Raw genomic sequence first — 6,264 nt, 5'->3', positions numbered from 1 at the left:
CCTAGTTTCTACAAGCGCATATATATATATATATATATTTCTTCCATAACAATTTCATAATTATTTTATGAATAATTATACTACCTCCAAAAATTCTATTTGAATGAGATGGTGATATGATGATTATATATTTTCACACGCAATGAAATTCACCCACTTTTTCAATCACCGACCAATTTATTCATTTCAAAAAAGTGACCTGAAAATCACATCAAAATAGAACTTCAATTTATTTCATCAGCATAATCAAACACGAAGCAATTGTTGATTAACCAGCTTTGGTTCGGATTTCCTGGAAGGTCTCCATCGTCCGTTCATCGAATGACATCTGGCAACCGCTTCACTACTCTTGGTCCCACTGGCACCCTCCGAGGTTTTGGCCGAATATCCTGTGCGCTCGTTGGATAATAATACAAGAAATTACTATTATTTTCTAGGCGCATTTACAGGCATACCTCGTAATTCTTATGTATTTACATATTTGATATTTAATTTTTTTTATATTTATTTTATCTAAATCTCTCATATCACTATAAAAAAAATTGCAATATTTTGACCTTTAAGAAAATAAAATATATATTTTCATATTTAAATAAAGCGAGATATATAAAAATTAAAGTTTAAGTGTTTAGATATGTAAGTAAACATAAATTAAATGAAATGTATAGAAATCTTCATATTTTTCAAATTATAATAAAAATTAGCTTTTACATGTATGGCTGTCAAAACAGCTCGTTGTTCGCGAACAGCTCGTGTTCGACTCGTTAATTTAGTTCGATAAGTTAACGAGCCGAACATGAACTAAGATGTGTTCGTTCGTGTTCGGCTCGTTTTGGCTCGAAATACTACTCATCAAGTTTATATATATATATATAATCAATTAAAAGTATTATAAAGCTACAAAAATTTATAATTATTAAATTAGATTTAAACGATGTTTTAATATAAATAACAATTTTTAAATCTTGATCAAATCTTTATTGTCTTATGTCTCATGGCTACATGATTAGGGTTGTTAAAATGACTCTTTGTTCGTAAACAGCTCGTGTTCGGCTTCGTAAGCAAAACGGGCGGGGAAAATGACTCTTTGTTCGTGAGCGCCTTGTTAATTAAAGGAGCCGAACACGAACACACTTATTTAGCTAACTGACATGGTTCGCTCGTGTTCGGCTCGTTTACACCCCTATTTACATGTAAATTATTTTTTTTATTTTTTTATTTTTTATATTATAATACACAACTAATTTAAATATAAATTCAAATAAGTTTTAATTCGGTGCCAATATAATTTGAATCAATATCATATTATCCAGAGAGATGAAGAACAGACCTGGTCGAAAATGGCGGTGGGGATAGCAATGGTGGCGACGGCATTGGGAATATCAACGATTCCGGAGAGGCGGCCTTCACAGGGGCAGCAGGAGAGGAGGAGGTAAGCCTGCTCCTTCGAATAGCCGAACTTGGAGAGGTAATCAATGGCGTTCAGCACGGCGCGCTTGTAGGCCACTGTGGCGTCCAGGAAATGCTGCTCCCCATTCTCGTCGACGCTGATGCCCTCAAACACCAGCCACTCTGAGAATCGCGGTTCGACAGGCCCGATTTCGAATATAGGGTTCACGTGCAGCTCGGTTGGACCCATTGGGGTTAGGTATTCCTTCATCCCTCCTTTTATGATCTCGCACCTGGAAGAAAAATTCATCCAATGTTGTTCTGAAACTACTTATTAAAAGCATTGATGTATTTATTGATCCAAAGGGTTTCAAAAACCTAGACAATGACTAAGAAATCCGAAAATTCAGTTGTAATATGCTCACATTTTATGATATGCAGAACTTCTACCTTTCCTATTGCTATGGGTTAGTGTGATCTCTAAGATGCATTTTGTAGTTATTAATGATTGTCCTAAGAGTGCTTGTTGATGGCTTTCCTTTTTTTTAGATATTCATAGTTACTTTTTAAGGCGGTGTTTGGTAGCATACTATTAATAAGATATAGCTTAAATCTAGCCAAATATCAAAAAATTAAGCATCAAATCCAACGCTTCTTTAAAAAGAATTTTTTCGCGTTTTGTTTGTTTTTCATCATGTTCCTTTTCTTTCCCAAAATAAATCTGGATTTTACTAAATTTGATTGCGAGGCAGATTAATTCTGTCGTCGCTCGTGAACTCCGCCGTTCGAAGATAAATTCGGATTTGATAATTCCTATTGAACGTATCTATGTTGCAGCCAAACACCACCTAAGTTTGATGGTGCACTTTCAGACAAAAGGCCAATTTCATGGAATTGGATGAATTTCAGTTTTTTGGCTCAAAAGAGAGATCCTTTTTACTTAATTAAGAAGTATTTTATGAATAGAGACCATTAGTTTTTTTTTTGGAAGGTAATTTGTTTGTTCTAACCAAATTTAAACTTTTCTTCACCAGGGAAGATCACTGGAACTATTAGAGTGGAGAGTGAGGAAGGCTTACTTTCTATCTTCTATGTTAAACATCAAGTTAAGTTGAAGGAAACTGCAAAATTTCTCATCTTTCTTTCTTCTTGGTTACAAATGATTTCCCATGATGGTCATGATCTTTCTCACAAAGATTCAGGTAAGTCCATATTTCTTGGTGTGAAACAATGGCCCTTCCAAAATTAGGAATGTGACATATTTGCATAAGAAAGCTGAGAATCAAATGTAATCTTGATTCTTGAATAAACAGTCTACTTCTGCTATGACTTGGAGGACTTTGTAAAGACGGCGTTGCTTAAACTTTTTTAATAATTTAAGTACTAATTGATGTTTGAGGCTAGGCTATAGGGGGGCTAGAGAGAACATGGCCATGCAAATTTTGCTGTTTTCCTATCACTGACAATAAGCAGAGAAACCGTGTCTTTCTCTTCATAGAGAAATACTCAAGATAACTCATTCCTCTTATTCGTAGTGTTAGATATAGTTTTGTATTTCTATTACTTTACCAATGAAGGGTAGTTTAGTCTCTTCCAGATTGTACCTATATATACTCTTGTAATGAGATTTTGAGTATGATTTTGAAACCCTAGCCACTTTTTGTCTCTCTTGTTTTCTAACATGGTATCAGAGCACGAACGCAGAAACTCCAGTTGAAGGCGTACGAAGCCCTTGGCCTTCTGTTGCTTTGTGTTCCCCCCTGTCGTTCGCGCGACTCACGATCCCATTCGCGATTAGTTTGTGCTCCTCCCTGCCGTCCGTGCGATTCGCCTGTGCGACTTGCCCGATCCCATTCGCGATTGGCTCTGCTCCCTCCGTTCCTCCGTTCCTCCGTTCGCTCGAAGGACAAACCAAAGCCTCCCCATTGGAAACCCTAAACTGCAGTTCTCGACTCCTCCCTCTCTGTTCAGCGGAAATGCTCCTCCCTCTCTGTTCGCCATTTCCGCTGATTCTGTTCCTTTGTCGCGCTTGTGAGGCGCGAGATTTATTTGAGGGCTGGGGACTTTATCAGATATTTTGGAGGTTCATTCTCATTTAGTTGTCGTTCTTCGAGTGATCTATCGTTATTGGTATTGATCTTTCTCTTCTTTGTTTATTTTTCTTTGGATCATTGCAATGACGGGTGAAAAGGACGATTCCCTTCAGTCTATCAGTGTCCAATTAAATGGACAAAATTACTTCTATTGGAGTTGTGTTTTGAAGAATTTTTTGAAAGGAAAAAGAATGTGGAGTTATGTTTCTGGAACATCTGTGAAGCCTATAAATGAAAAAGATGAAAAATATGAAGAAATGTTGGAAGTATGGGAAGCAAATAATTCAAAAATAATCACTTGGATCAATAACTCGGTTTCACAATCAATCGGTGTTCAATTAGCAAAATATGAAACCGCCAAAGAAGTTTGGAATCATTTGGAAAGATTATATGTGCAGTCAAATTTTGCAAAACAGTATCAATTAGAGATAGACATTCGTGCTCTTCAACAAAACAACACGAACATTCAAAAAATTTTATTCTGCTAAGGCTAATCTTTGGGATCAATTATCTCTAATTGAATCTGCAGATTTACGAGCTTTTAAACCATACACTGATCGTAGAGAAGAACAGCGTTTGGTTCAGTTTTTGATGGCTCTTCGAAATGATTTTGAAGGGTTTCGTGGAACTATTTTACACCGCAATCCTCTTCCAACCAATGCCCAAAATTGTTGAACAAATCTCAACAGACACAACAACTGAATCCGTTGCACCCACGCAACTTCAAGACTTCAACATCAAATGTTGCTGCTGTCGTTCCTTCGACAGACTCTCCTGGTGTTGGACATGCATATTCTTCAGGTCCCACAGTAACTGTGTTTGTTGAACAGTTTCAAAAGTTTCTTGCCACACAACCACATGTCATGTCCGCCTCCTCAAATATAGGTTTGTCTTCTTCTAGCTCATCAGGTATATCATCTTCCATTTGGATTCTTGACTCTGGAGCCTCTCATCATATGTCATCTGACTTTACATCATTTGTATCCTTACATCCTACATCATCTATATCTGTCATGACTGTTGATGGCACTCCTATGCCATTAGCAGGCATTGGATTTGTATGCACACCACATTTATCCCTTTCAAATGTTTACTATATCCCCAGTCTTACTTTGAACTTTGTTTCTGTTGGTCAATTATGTGATTCTGGTTTCTCAGTTTTACTTTCTTCCACTTCTTGTTATGTGCAGGATCCGCAATCCAAGAGGCTGATTGGGACAGGCCGTAGACAAGGTGGACTTTATATTCTGGATGAGCTGAGAGTTCCAGATATTGCAGCTTCCAGTGTTGACCTATCATCTTTTCGTTTGAGTTCATCTTCTTCTAAATTTTATTTATGGCACTCTCGCCTTGGACATGTTTCCTTTTCTCGTCTAAAATACCTAGTTTCTACAAGCGCTTTGAGCAAGTTAAAAACTAGTGATATTTCTGACTGTTGTGGTTGTAAACTTGCTAAAGTTTCTGCTTTACCCTTTCCTAAAAGTGTTTCACTTTCTGTTGCACCTTTTGACTTGGTTCATTCAGATGTATGGGGTCCACCTGTTGTTACAAAAGGTGGATCTAGTTATTATGTCTCGTTCATTGATGACTATACCCGATATTATTGGCTTTATCTTATGAAAAATCGGTCTGAATTTTTTAGTGTTTATAATATGTTTCATGCTTTTGCCAAAACTCAACATAATGCTGTTATTAAATGTTTTCGAAGTGACCTGGGAGGTGAATATACCTCTACTAATTTCTCTGAGTTACTTGCATGTGATGGGACTTTCCTTCAAACTTCTTGTACTGACACTCCTGAACAGAATGGAGTTGCTGAAAGGAAACATCGTCACATTGTTGAAACAGCTCGTTCCATTCTTTTGTCTGGCTCTGTTCCAAGTGAATTTTGGGGGGAAGCTATTCTTACTGCAGTCTATATTATTAACAGAATTCCATCTTCTGTTACTTCAGGTTTGTCTCCCTTTCAAAAATTATATGGTCATGCTCCTGATTATTCTGCTTTAAGAGTTTTTGGTTCAACTTGCTTCGTTCTTCTTCCTCATGTACAACGTAATAAATTGTCTTCGCGCTCGGCAATCTGTGTATTTCTTGGTTATGGTGACGGTCAAAAAGAGTATCGTTGTTATGATCCTGACACTCAAAAATTTTTTGTCTCACGACATGTTGTATTTCTTGAGCAACCATATTACTCCATTCCTCCTTCTCATAGTTTTATAAAGTTTGATCTTATCCCAATTGATCCTTTTCACACCGACACAGATATTGAACCTCATCATGTGATTCATCATCCAAATCATTTTGATATTGAGCTTTGCAGGGTTGACACTGGTAGTTCTGCCAATCCAGATGCTCCCACTACGGCTCCCCAAGAACCTTCTGTGATTGTGGATCCTCCTCTTCCTCGGTACCCTCACCGTGATCGTAAGTCAACTAAATTGCCAGATTTTGTTTACTCTACTTATTCTAATTCTTTTGCTTCCTTTTTAACCTCCATTCACAATTTGTCTGAGCCCTCTTCCTATCAAGAGGCTGTTCTTGATCCTCTTTGGCAGAAAGCTATGGCAGAAGAACTCTATGCTTTGCAAAAGACAGATACGTGGGACATTACCTCTCTTCCTCCAGGAAAACGTGCAATTGGTTCTCGTTGGGTGTATAAAATCAAAACGAAGTCTGATGGGTCTGTTGAGCGATATAAAGCTCGTTTGGTTGCTAAGGGACTTTCTCAACAATATGGTCTAGATTATGAAGAAACATTTGCTCCTGTTGCCAAAATGACTAC

At 37.4% G+C, this 6,264-nt stretch overlaps 1 pseudogene; it reads right to left on the bottom strand.

Annotated features, from left to right (window-relative positions):
* Positions 1-134: 134 nt before the first annotated feature.
* Positions 135-6,264, bottom strand: part of LOC110024425 — a 10,893-nt pseudogene continuing 4,763 nt past the window's right edge.

Source organism: Phalaenopsis equestris, unplaced genomic scaffold, assembly GCF_001263595.1.
Source record: "Phalaenopsis equestris unplaced genomic scaffold, ASM126359v1 Scaffold000256, whole genome shotgun sequence".
In the NCBI taxonomy this organism is placed as follows: domain Eukaryota; kingdom Viridiplantae; phylum Streptophyta; class Magnoliopsida; order Asparagales; family Orchidaceae; genus Phalaenopsis; species Phalaenopsis equestris.
Note: the sequence above shows the minus strand (reverse complement) of the source record. Positions and strands in the feature narration are given on the sequence as shown.